We start from the raw sequence: 14030 nt of genomic DNA, 5'->3' as shown, positions 1-14030 counted from the left end.
ACTGATCAATCTGCTTTTTTAAGAGGTAGAAACATAAGTCATAATGTACGTTTAATATTTGATATCATAGAGTACACTGAAGCAAATAATATACCAGGAGCTATACTACTACTTGATATTGAAAAGGCTTTTGACAGTGTAAATCATAATTTCCTTTTTCAGACTTTAAAACAGTTCAACTTTGGGGACAACTTCTTATCTTGGATAAAGACTCTTTATAAGGAACGTACTTCTTATGTACTAAATAATGGCTTTTTGACTAATCGCATTTCGATGCAACAAGGTATTTTTCAAGGCTGCCCTATTTCTCCATATTTATTTTTGTTTGTTATTGAGATTTTGGCATTATCAATAAGACAAAACGATAATTTGAATGTAATGAAGATACAAGACCATGAAGTTAAAATTTCTTTATTTGCAGATGATTCTGTTTGTTTTATAGATGGGTCCAGAAAGTCATTTGATTCATTGTTTGATGTTTTGTACCAATTTGGGAAATATTCTGGATGCAAGTTGAATTTATCTAAGACTGAAGCAATTTGGATTGGGTCAAAGAAAGGGTGCCAAGACTTCCCCATGAGTAATCAAGGAATTACTTGGAGAAACTCTACATTTAAGTCTTTAGGGATAAATTTTTCATTGGATTTGAGTTAGATATTTGATCTTAATTATAAAGAAAAACTTAAGCAAATGACACAGACCAAATTGTTGGCGGAAGAGAAATCTATCTCTTATTGGTAAAATTTGTGTTATCAAGTCTTTAGTCTTGCCTCAACTAATTTATCTGTTCTCTGTGTTAAGTATAAAAACACCCCAAAAATATTTTAATGAATTAAATAGTCTTTTTTTCAAGTTTATTTGGAATGGTGGAAAAGATAGAGTCAAAAGAAAATATATGTATAGTGATTATATTCAATGTGGCCTAAAAATGATTGATCCTTGGGTTTTTTCTCTTGCTCAGAAAATGTCTTGGGTGAAACTTTTACTTAATGATAAATATGTTTCAGCATGGAAGTCATGGCTTTGGAAAAATTTCATAAGGATAACAAAATTTTATGGAAAGCATTTGCCCCAGAATCAATTTTAAAATCTTTGGAAAACTCTCAAATAGCTGATTCATTGCGAACTTGGTATGTCTATCGTGAATATGCTACTCTAGAATCATATCACGCTAAATTCTCTGAAATTGGTACTTGTCAGATTTTGTGGTTTAATAGACTCATTTGCTCTAAATCCAAAAGGTATTTTTATTATGAATCATGGGATAACAAGAACATCTCAAGCATTTCAGATCTATTGAACCCACCCTTACCAAACCATAAATTGTTTGAAGAATTGATTTTAGACTTTGACATTCCGAGATCAGATCGAAGAAAACATAATTTTTTGATCAAACACATTCCAGAGGACTGGTTAGACGTTCCTTTTTTATATAATGTAAACATTCATGATTCCTTAGTTTCCTCGTTACTTGTTATTAAAAAAGTACCTAAGTATGCTTATAAGATAATGAATGTACCTCAGATCCCTGAGAAGAGGTATGATTATTGGAATAGTCAAATTACTGTTCTTAAGAAACCATTTGGGAGAAGGTTCATAATGTCAATTTCACTTGTACTATTGACACTAGACTGCGTTCTTTTTATTTTAAAATATTTCATAAAACAATAGCATTGAATAATTTTTTATTCAAAATCAATAGAAAGGAATCTCCCAACTGTGTATTTTGTGAAAAGGAAGAAGAAACGATTGTACACTTATTTTGCGAATGTGAAAAAGTGACTCCACTTTGGAAATATGTTACAAATTCGTTAAAACGTAAAAGCAATGTTATTAATCTTACGAATTTTGAAAAACTGTTCGGTATAATAACTGATAAGTTTGTAACTTACATTTTATTGATTGTGAAATATTACATATATATTTGTAAATTTAGATGTGATACTCCAAATGTTGAATTCTTTAAGAATTTCATCAAATCTCAAAGGGAAACTGAATACTATATGGCCAAAAAAAGAAACAAGCTCGCTTTACATTAAAAAAAATGGAGATTTGAGCTTTGAAGAAGTTCACTTGTAAAACACGTTGCATTTTTTTATACCCCGTATGTACAGGTTAATATTTTGCCACGGCTCAATACCTGATATAATTATTGTATGTATGTGTTCAGGCTCTAATTGTTTTAGTTTGTTCTGGATGATGTTACTTTTTTTTTTTCTTTCTTTTTTCTTTATCAATTTTTTTGTTTTATTTTTGTTTGTTTGTTTACGATCATGTCTAATTATGTAAATATTGTGATTTCCTGTAATTGATTATTTATGAAAACAATAAAAACATAATTAAACCAGAAAACTGTATTTATACTCATCAAATTAACGCTGTAAACAGCACCAAGTTCTCACTTCTGCTATGCAGAAATAAATGAGAAATAATAAAGTAATGATAATATAAAAGTAATATAATGCTAATAACAACAATGTCATAATTATTAATGATTCTCATCTGCAAAAAAATTCAAGAGGCATTTATCTATGAACAATGTATATCCTTTGTGTAAAGCATTTGCAATGTACATGTACTGCCATCGCACATACCATTCAACCAGTAATAAAGTAAATCAACTTTTACATGAAATTCATTGAAATTCTGCCTTGTCTGACCATCTTAGCATTATATTTTGCTTGAAACTTGATGACAAAGCACAATCAAGCATCATCTGCCAGGGCAATCCTTTCAATTCCTGTATATAAATATCAGAAAATTGCTACTTTTTGAAAATTCCCAACAATTCTTGAAAATTCCCAACACTTCTTGAAAATTGCCGAAAATTCCGAAAATTCCCAATAAATTCCAGTTTATTCCCATGGAAAGTTTCCACCGAGAAAATTCCCGGGAATTTTGCAACCCTAGATATAACTAGCCCTTGGCTATCCCTTGGGTAAGGATATTTTTGTCTTCATTGCGACTATTATTGCATAAAATTAAGCAAGCTTATAATAGACACCATCCACCTTTCTTCCTGTTCTTTATATTTTTCAATCCTTGCCAGCCCGGTCATGTTCTTGAGTTCTTTTTTTTTTTTATTGTCCCTTCTTCATATTTTCCAATTTAGCTTTTTGCTCTACTTTCATTTCCCGTCAACGTTCTCGCTACCACGCGTCACGATTGGCGGGCGCCGACAACCCTGAAAATTTTCAGGGCAAATCCGCCAACCGTGAACTTTCCCGACAACCATGGCCGACAACTGTAAAACAGGCCTAGATCCACACAAAATACTGAATAATATATATATATATATAAAAACAATCTGCTTTTCAGGTCCTAAAATAAACTTGATTATTTCGTCCACGATTTCTTCCAGGGATTTCTTTGACTCGCTACTATGCTGTATACGATACGACCTCGACTCGAGGCCCAATTTAACTCTCTTTCTTTTCTGGAAGCGCGAAGATGTTTACCTCGCATTTGCGTATCGCATTGCTCACATTATTTACGTCTTTAAAATGGTAGTAAATACGCTCAAAAATAAAGTGAGGAGAGAGGGATACCGTGGGTTACTGGGTTGGGCAATGTAATTTAGATGTTACGAATCTCAGTTGATATTGTCACTTATATTTTGTCAAAAGTGTGTCAAAAATAATATAAAAATTCAATCGAAATTTAGTTTCATCTCGTCCCATGCCCCAGCCTTTACAGCTACATCTACATGAATTCATTGAATGCATTTCTGAAGACACTGCCGTAGAACGAATTGAGAAAATTATTAAAAGATCACGTTAATGATGACAAAGCCACAGGAATGGATTGATATAATGTCCAACTCATTTACTTACAGCAAAATGATTTATTCACATTTTTTATTCCGATTTTACTCCATAATTTCCAAAGTCTTGATCTCTACATCGATCTTTTAAAAGTGTTGACTAATTTCGCGACGGCGTGTCTACCAAGTTCTGTGTCACTGCACTCGCCACGGCCACATACAGAATACAAATTGCACATGGCATCAAAATCCTTGATCCGCGGGGATCCGAGTCTTCCAAAATTAGATGGGATCCAAAACTGATTTACTTTGAATGTTTTTTTTTATTTTATTTTCAGATATTCATTGAATCTGTTATAATTTTCATAAGTAATTATCTTTATATTATTCACACTTTTTATCATATTACGACTCATTTTTTAATGTGAGTTATACGTAGTGTATTTTCATTTGTATTGTTCTTTATTACTCTGCCTGTCAGTTAAATAATGAACGCACCTGTCACGGTCCTGAGAAATGTTTTTAGTCAGGACAGTGAATGCTTCATGAATTTGTTGTACTATTGCTTAAAACTCCCGGTAACAACTACGATTTGAAATAAAATATTATTTGAAATTAATTTGTCTAAAAGAAGGAGAATAATGGGAGGTGGTCGTGGGCAATGTAAATGAAAATGATGGGATGCTTGTGGGGGAGGGGATTGGCAAAAAGAAGTCAATGTTCGGAGCGAATGAAATTAATATTCATTTAATATGGATTTGTCTACTGTGATTGTGGCTGCATAATCTTTATGACGATTGGAAAATCCACCTTGGGTCGGGAGGGGTACGTGATTCAATGGATTTCGATAGAAGTACACATTCAACTAAGTGGATTTGACAATTCATTCACAGATTTATTCATTTCAGGGGCCGCGGAAACGGGGGGGGGGGGGGGGGGGGGGGGGGGCTGGATGGGCTTCAGCCCCCACTTTTTTTTCTCCAAAAACATAAAATGGATCACCTGATTGTGTTTTTTGCATGGTAAGCCCCCCCCCCCCCACTTTCAAGACCTTTCCGCCCCCCCCTGCATTTCAAGTACGAATTATTGAAGTTGATATGTGTGAACATTTTAGAGGATGTATTTCGTTAGTCACGCCCACATGAGTTGCTTGTATAATTCGAATATCGTTGGATGAATTTTTCAATTGCACTTATGTCTTTATATGTTTTATATCGGGAATTGTGTTTTGTACAGAGTTATCTTTACAGCGTCCTTAGCCTAATTACTGCGAGTGGATGATATTTATGAAATGAGTTGGAATGTGAACGAGACGCCCCAAAGCCGATGGCACGTGATCTAATTAGTATTCACTTTCTGGGTTGAGCCAATCATTGTGCTTGAAAACGGGTTTCCCCGAATTCCCGCCTTTGGAATGTTGCCATGTGCGTGACCTGTTAACCTGTTGTTTGAATGCGAATCAGCTGGTTTCGTGACCTCAAATATTCTTCATGTTGTTTACGCTGGATGGGGGCTATAAAATTAAGAAGATCTTTCTGACTCTTTTTTTTTCATTTTTAATGATCTGTTCGTGAATTTCTGTAACTTAACAAGTGGAACGCCTCTGGCAGTCTCGCCTGCATTACGCAATTTAATATAGCAGCAGTGCTAACATTGAAAACTACTGTAAAATAATCATTCACAAAAACATCATTCATATAATGACATAATACCACGTTCATTGGCCATAAATGACATTTGAACGGAGACTTAAGACTGTCAACTACACCCATGTCCACATTTCATTCACTCTATCCATAAACTTTCAAAGTTATGATGGCACTTCAACAATTACCCCAACATGGCCTAAGTTTATTGACCTTAACTGACATTTGACTTGGTTTTGTGACCTGAAACTCACAGGGGATGTTCAGTGATGCTTGATTACTCTTATATCCCAATTTTTATGAACTAGATCCATAAACTTTCACAGTTAGGATGGTAATTCAACAAATACCCCCAACACGGCCAAAGTTCATTGACCTTTAATGACCTTTGACCATGGTCATGTGACCTGAAACTCGTACAGGATGTTCAGTGATACTTGATTACTCTTATGTCCAAGTTTTATGAACTAGATCCATAAACTTTCAGAGCTAGGATGGTAATTTAACATATACCCCCAACACGGCCAAAGTTCATTGACCTTAAATGACCATTGACCATGGTCATGTGACCTGAAACTCGCACAGGATATTCAGTGGTACTTGATTAACTAATGTCCAAGTTTCATGAACTAAATCCAGAAATTTTCAAAGTTATGATAGTAATTCAACAAATACCCCCAACTTGACCAAAGTTCATTGACCCTAAATGACCTTTGACCTTGGTCACGTGACCTGAAACTCGACCAGGATGTTCACTAATACTTGATTAACCTTATGCCCAAGTTTCATGAACTAGGTCTATATACTTTCTAAGTTATGATGTCATTTCAAAAACTTAACCTTCGGTTAAGATTTTGAAAATAATTTTCCCAACATGGTCTAAGTTCATTGACCCTAAATGACCTTTGACCTTGGTCATGTGACCTGAAACTCAGGCAGGATGTTCAGTAATACTTGATCAACCTTATGTCCAAGTTTCATGAACTAGGTCCATATACTTTCTAAGTTATGATGTCATTTCAAAAACTTAACCTTAGGTTAAGATTTGATGTTGACGCCGCCGCCGCCGCCGGAAAAGCGGCGCCTATAGTCTCGCTCTGCTATGCAGGCGAGACAAAAACTGATGCAATTTATTGAATCACGTACCTAGATCTTCCCACTCATGGTGCAAGAAAATATTTTTAAAATTTAAATTCGCCAAAATATACATGTAAAGAAAGATTATTCAGCCGTCATCATCAGTAATAGTATAGACATGTCTAAATATGCATTCGCTTCGAATATTGACTTCTTCACCAATCCCACACACACGTACGATCTCAACATCCCCTTGTCATTGTCCACGCCACGACCCCTCCCCTTTCGCTCTGAGTCCCTTCGACCATCCTAGCTTCAACCAGGCGCGGATCCAAGATTTCGTGGGGAGGGGGGCCCAAATTTGACCTGATTTTTGGCGCCCATGTGTACTTTTCGAAAAATGGCACCCCCTCCCTCCCAGCCAGGCTAACTTAAATGTAACTTAAATGCCTTAAGTGTATTTAGAATTATCTTATTACATAATCACATTTTTAAAAAGGCAATAAAAGACCACTTTTTTAATGTGTTCTTGAAAAAAAAAAATCCATGAATATATAATGTAATATCATTGGGAGCGCGAAGTGCGAGCGATTTTTGGGGGTCTCAATTTGGTTTAACTTCTCACCAGAGTAGGCCCTACTAGAATATTGTGTGAACGGGAGCTGTAGTTTCTTTACTAGTTGTTTAGAATAGCCTTCAATAATATCAATGATAATCTCTTGGGAATAATGCAATCTCGAAGCAATCAACTCAATCTCCTCATCAGTGGCGAAGCTGTGATTTATTCAGCAGGGTTGCACGGGGGGGGGGGGGGCTTGTTGAACTTTTGTAGAGGGCACCAAGATAAAAAAAAATAAAATAAAATGGGGGGGGGGGGTAGAAGTTAAAGAAATTCCGAAATTTTATTCTTAAAAACACATTGAGGTATCTCTCAAGGCCTAAATAAATAATGATAACGCGAAGCGCGATATATTTGACATAATATTTGGAAAAAAATGTTATCTTTCACCATAATCCCTTTCCTTTTCTCTCTTTTTTATCTTGGTCGTGATTTTTTTTTTTTTTGGGGGGGGGAAACGCCCATGTCCTAACAGTCATTTCCTAGCTTTACTTTATAAACAACATTAATGTGCAATAATCTCATAAGCCCTATGCGAGATTAAAAAAAAAAATTTTCATGTATTTTGACCTGAAAATTGAACATTCTGGGCAATGTTTGTGAACCTGAACAAGATGCGTATGTAACTAGATAATTACTACGAGCGCGAAGCGCGAGCAGAAATTTTTAATGTGCATTCTGGCCTGGTCGAAAAGGGACCTGTTAAGGAAGTTTTGCAGTTAGCCATTAAGACGATTCATATTTCAACGATTTAACAATGCGAGCGCGAAGCGCGAGCTGAACATTTTTGATATTCCAACCTAAAAAATTAGATTTCAAACCCCCAGCGGGACACTCGATTCATGTTTTGTCACTCATGAAAAATGATAGGTAGTTTTTGGTATCTTCCTACATTATGCGAGCGCAAAGCGCGAGCAGAAAATTTTTGATATTCTGATCTGAAACTGGATAATTTTAGCACGTTTTTAATAAGATCAAGATGCTTATCTCAATAAACATGCGTGCACGTGTTTTAGAGTTAGACAGAATCTGGGCATTCTGAATACATTTCATTTTTCATCATGAAAATCAATAATGCGAGCGCGGATTGCGAGCTGGAAATAATATTTGAAATTCCTATATGAAATGGGTCAATTTAAGCAATATTTAAAGCACTGTGTATCTATATACACAGTGAAGTGGATGTGGAATTGTGAAGTGTGAAGTGGATGTGGAAAGCACTTAAAGGGGAATCCAGCCTTGGCCTTAAAATGTTGTGTTGGGAAGGAGAAAAATAAATTAAAGAGAATGGTGAAAGTTTGAAAGAAATCGGACATACAATAAGAAAGTTATAGCTGTTTTAAAATTGAGATCACTAATACTATGTAGATTTCAAATTGGCAACTGGGGAAGTAAATTATGACAAGAGGCAAGGACAACTTTCCCATAGGCCATGTACTTTATTATCAGGGATTTGTGGTTTTCTCCTAAGTACCCATTCCCCTGGGGCAGTAATCTAAATATAACCCAGGTAGTATATTGTGTTATGTCCTCATGAAAGAAAAATATATAATTTGAAATAAAACTTTCAGAAAAAAATGACATTTTAGCCATAATATGTATTGGAGTACATGACAGAGTAGTCCTTGCCTTACATCACTATGACATCCCATATGCGGCCAATTTGAAGTCTCCATGGGTATAGTGATTACCAATATTTACACCTTTTAAAAATTCATAGCTTTCTTGTTGTTTGTCCAATATTGTTCAAACTTTCACCTATCAACTTGTCCGGTTTTTCTTTTCCTTATAAAAACAAGTTTTCATTTGGGTTGGATTCCCCTTCAATAAATGATGCGAGCGCAAAGCGCGAGCTGATATTTTATTATTATTTTAAACTAGGATCGAGACATTTCATTTTTAGGCCTAAGGACATTTTGTCATTATATAAAAATGATGCCTATCTTCTATTCCTCTTCCTAAAACTTGTCTATATTTTTTCCTGAAAAAGGGACAATTTAGCTATGAATTCATGAAAATTTTTATTTCATATTTATTAATCTAATAAGCCTAATGAGTGCGTGATATTTGTTGACAGTGCATGAGGCCTGAAAAACTGGATATTTTATATTTTTTGTAATCATGAACAGCATTCATGGGTTGATACATTTATAGCAAATAATGCGAGCGCAAATCGCGATCCGAAATATTTAAATGGGGGGGGAATTCAAGTAGTTTGTTATAGAATATATAGGTACAGTGGCGTACCGTGGGTCACCACCACAAATTTTGTGTCACTTAGGGAGCGCTCAGTTGCCAGGTATGCTGACCTAATAGAGAAATTTTAAGGACATGCAATGCCATTAAACGGATAAGTATCTCACTGATTAAATAATGCGAGCGCGAAGCGCGAGCTGAAAATTTTTGATATTCAGACCTAAAAGGGACATTATAATGAAATTTTTTATAATCGTGATACGTACCTGTCTCGCTAAGCAAACAATGAGAGCGCGAAGCGCGAGCTGAAATTTTTGTATATATTGACCCCAAACAGGGACATTTTAAGGACTATATTTTAGGTATCCATTAAGAGTATAAATATCTCAGCATAGTCATCTAATGATAGTGGCATCCTTTGCTAATTTTGTTAGAATTACATCTGAACATATGAAGCACTTTTTGTAGTCATTGTAATCATGATTATCATACGCATCTCACTAATCAAATACTGCGAGCGCGAGCTGAAAATTTATGAAATTCAGACCTGAAGAGGGGCCTACTAAGGCTTGTTTGTAGGAATTCACCAAGTCCTTACGTATTTCACTAACCAAATGATGCGAGCGCGAAGCGCGAGCTAAATTTTTTTGATATTCAGATCAGAAAGATTGACATTTTAAGGACTGATTTTAGGAATTCATGAAGAGCAGACATCTCACCAATCAACTAATGCGAACGTTAGCACGGACAGGAAATGTTTTATATATACGTGCCCCCCATGCCCCCTGGTAGTTACGCCACTGTATAGGTATACATAACTCACCAATCAAAATGCGAGCGCACAGCGCTAGCTCATAGGCCTTCATTTTTGACAATCGAGACACCTGAAAAGGAATATTTTGAGAATCTTATATATGAAATACACAAAGATAATAGGTAGGCCTACAACATTTTAAAGTTTCGCTTAATTTCACAAACCAGTTATATTCACATCCTTGTCGGTATGCGAATGAGGAGACTGATGACATCACTAACTCACTCCTTCTTTTTGTATTTTAGTATATGAAATATTCAATTTTTCTCCGTTGTCTTGTGAAACAACAAATAATTCCTCCCTGAACATGAGCAATTAGCATTGTTTAATACTAAATGGTTCAATCAAGTTGGTCCATATTGTAAAATCTGTAAAAATGAAATATTGTATAATTCTAACAATAAAAAACAAAGAAATTAGTGAGTGAGGGACATCATCGACTGTCTCATTTGCATGTCACTGAGTTGTGCATATCACTGTTTTGTGAAAAATAAGCAAAATTTTAAAATGTAAATAATTTTATTTTACATCCGATTTTGATGAATTTTTCAGCATAATGCTTTTTTGATTTTTCTCTATTTATTCAAATCAACATTTTTTTGGGGGGTGGACTTGTCCTTTAAGAAATGAATGCGAGCGCGAAGCGCTAGCTGAAAACTTTTTTAATGATGAAATGAAAAGGACATTTTCAGTTAGATTAGAATATAAAATATTTTCAGCTTGTGCTTCTCGTTCGCATAGAAAAAAAAATGTGAGGTCGGGATGCGTATATAACTAAACAGTGAAGCGAGCGCGAAGCGCGAGCTCAATTTTTTTATATACTGACTTAAGAAGAACTCTTTTAAGGTATAATTCCTATTCTAAAAGTTTTTCCTTTTTCTCTTCGTCTTTTTTTTCTTTTTCTTTCCTTTTTTTTTGTGCTACCATGGGGGGGGGGGGGCAAAAACTTTGCCCCCTGGATCGGCCTATGTATATTGACTTGAAAAACACTAACATTTTAAGGACTTATGTACGTGTGATCGATGGAGAGGATACACACCTCACTAATCAAATATTGCGAGCGCGTAGCGCCAGACCCTGAACAGGATACCCATCTTGCCAAACAAACTTCAAACTCGAGACATTGATTTTTGTCTATTATCGTAAAAACGGGATATTTTAAATCAGCTGCATTAATTTAACCTTTTTTGGGCAGGAAATAAATTTCACCATAAACAGGCAATACGAGCAATGTTGCGCCCCCGGTCGAACATGAATTTGCATGGAGCCCCCTAAGTTCAAGGTCAATTAGGCGCCCTCGGTTGAACATGAATTTGTCGCCATGTGAAATATCACTTTGCCCTCCCCCTTCTGAAACATGTATTTGTCGCCTTATGGTCAAACATCAAATTAGCGTTCCCCTAGTTCGAACATCAATTCGCCCTCTCCCCCCAAACATCAATTCGGCGCCCCATAGTTCGAACGTCATTTTGGTGCCGCCTAGTTCTAACATCAATTTGGCGCCCCCCTCGTTCGAACATCAATTTGGCGCCCCTAGTTCGAACATCAATTTGGCGCCCCTAGTTCGAACATTCAATCGGTGCCCCCGATGTCGAACATAAATTTTGCGCCCCTACGTCGAACATCGATTCGGCGCACCCCCCCCCCTACGTCGAACATCTTTTTGGCCTCCCTAGGTTGAACATCAATTTGGCGCCCCCAGTTGGAACATCAAATTGGCGCCCCTAGTTCGAATATCAATTCGGCGCCCCCTAGTTCAAACATCAATGTGGTGCCCCTAGTTCGAACATCAATTCGGCGCCCCCCCCTAGTTCGAGTATCAATTCGGCGCCCCTACATGTAGGTCGATCATAAATTCGCCCCCCCCCCCCCCCCCGTTCGAACATCATTTTGGCATCCCTTCGAACTCAAATTGGCTTCCCTAGTTCAAATATCATTTCGCCCCCCCCTAGCTCGAGTATCAATTTGGCGCCCCCCTACTTCGAACATCAATTCGGCGCCCCCTAGTTTGAGAATCAGTTTGGCGCCCCCCTAGCTCGAACATCGATTCGCCCCCCCCCCTAGTTCGAGTATCAATTTGGCGCCCCCAGTTCGAACATCATTTTAACATCCCTTTCGAACATCATTTTGGCGCCCTCCTAGATCGAATATCAATTTGGCGCCCCTACATGTAGGTCCAACATCAATTTGGCGCCCCCCTAGTTCGAACATCGATTCGGCCCCCTCCCCCCCCTAGTTCGAGTATCAATCTGGCGCCCGCAGTTCGAACATCATTTTAACATCCCTTCGAAATCATTTCCGCGCCCTCCTAGTTCGAATATCAATTTGGCGCCCCTACATGTAGGCCCAACATCAATTTGGCGACCCTAGTTCGAATATCATTGCGGCCCCCCTAGCTCGAGTATCAATTTGGCGCCCCCTAGTTCCAACATCAATTTGGCCCCCAGTTCGAACATCATTTTGACATTCATTCGAACATCATTTCGGCGCCCTTTTAGTTCGAACATCATTTTCTTTCCTCCTCTTCCTCTTTTTTCTTCTCGTCCTTCCCCCTCTTCCTCTCCCCTTTTCTTCTTTTCTTTCCCCCTTTCTCTCTCTTCTTTCTTCCTATTTCTCCTTTTTTCTCCTTCTCCTTTTCCTTTTTCCCTCTTCCTCTCTCTTCCCCCCCCCCTCCCTTTTCTTCTCTTCCTTCCCCCTCTTCCTCTTTTTTTCTCTTTCTTTCCCCTCTTCTTCTCCTTTTTTTCTTCTTTTTTCCCCCTCTTCTTTTCTTTCCCCTCTCTTTTTTTTCCTCTTCTTTCCTCTCTCTCCTTTTCTTTCCCCTCTTCCTCTTTTTTCTTCCCCCTCTCCCCCCTCCCTTTTCTTCTCTTCCTCTTTTTTCTCCTTTTCTTTCCTCTTTTTCCTCTCTCTCTTTTTCTTCTTTTCCTTTCCCCTCTTCCCCTCTCTCTCTTTTTTTCTCCTTTTCCTTTCCCTCACTTTTTCCTTCTCTTTCTTTCCCATTTTCCTCTCCCTTTTCCTTCCCCCTCTTCCCTTTTTCTTCTTTTCTTTCCCCCTTTCCTCTCTCTCTTTTTTCTCCTCTTCTTCCTTCCCCCTCTTCCTCTCTCTTTTCCCCTCTTCTTTTCCCCTTTCTCTCTTCTCTTCTTTCCTCCTTCTTCCTCTCTCCTTTTTTTCTCCTTTTCCTTTCCCTCACTTTTTCCTTCTCTTTCTTTCACATTTCCTCTCCCTTTTCCTTCCCTTCCTTCCCCCTCTTCCCTTTTTCTTCTTTTCTTTCCCCCTTTCCTCTCTCTTTTTTCTCCTCTTCTTCCTTCTCCCTCTTCCTCTCTCTTTTCCCCTTTCTCTCTTCTCTTCTTTCCTCCTTCTTCCTCTCTCCTTTTTTCTCCTTTTCCTTTCCCCCTCTCCCTCTCTCCTTTCCTCTTTTCTTTCCCCCCTTTTCCTCTCTCTTTTTTCTTCCCTTCTTCCCCCTCTTCCTTTCTTCTTTTTCTTCTTTTCTTTCCCCTCTTCCCCTCTATTTTCTCTTTCTTTCCCTCTCTTCTTTTTTTTTTTGCGGAAGGGGGGGGGGGGCCAAGGCCCCCTCCCCATGGATCCGCGCCTGGCTACAACCCCCCCTCTTCCTCTCTTTCACACACGCTGTATTTATATACCTACATAGTGCATTATTTAAAAATTGAAATCTGCTTTCCTGTCAATTAAGCTTTACTTTCAAAACATTTTAAATCGCAATTAATTATAATGAGAACAAAATCGTAATATTAAAGTATTATGAATGACTAAAAATATTTCTCCCGCTCGTGATGGGCACATTCGTTATTTTATAGGTGAGTATAGAACAATACAAATGAATATAGCAGTAATTGACAGTGATAAACGAATCTTGATTGGATATTATTAGTATAAACATCATCAACAGAAGTCTTATGA

The sequence above is a fragment of the Lytechinus pictus genome, chromosome 3 (assembly GCF_037042905.1).
Source record: "Lytechinus pictus isolate F3 Inbred chromosome 3, Lp3.0, whole genome shotgun sequence".
Lineage (NCBI taxonomy): Eukaryota > Metazoa > Echinodermata > Echinoidea > Temnopleuroida > Toxopneustidae > Lytechinus > Lytechinus pictus.
Note: the sequence above shows the minus strand (reverse complement) of the source record.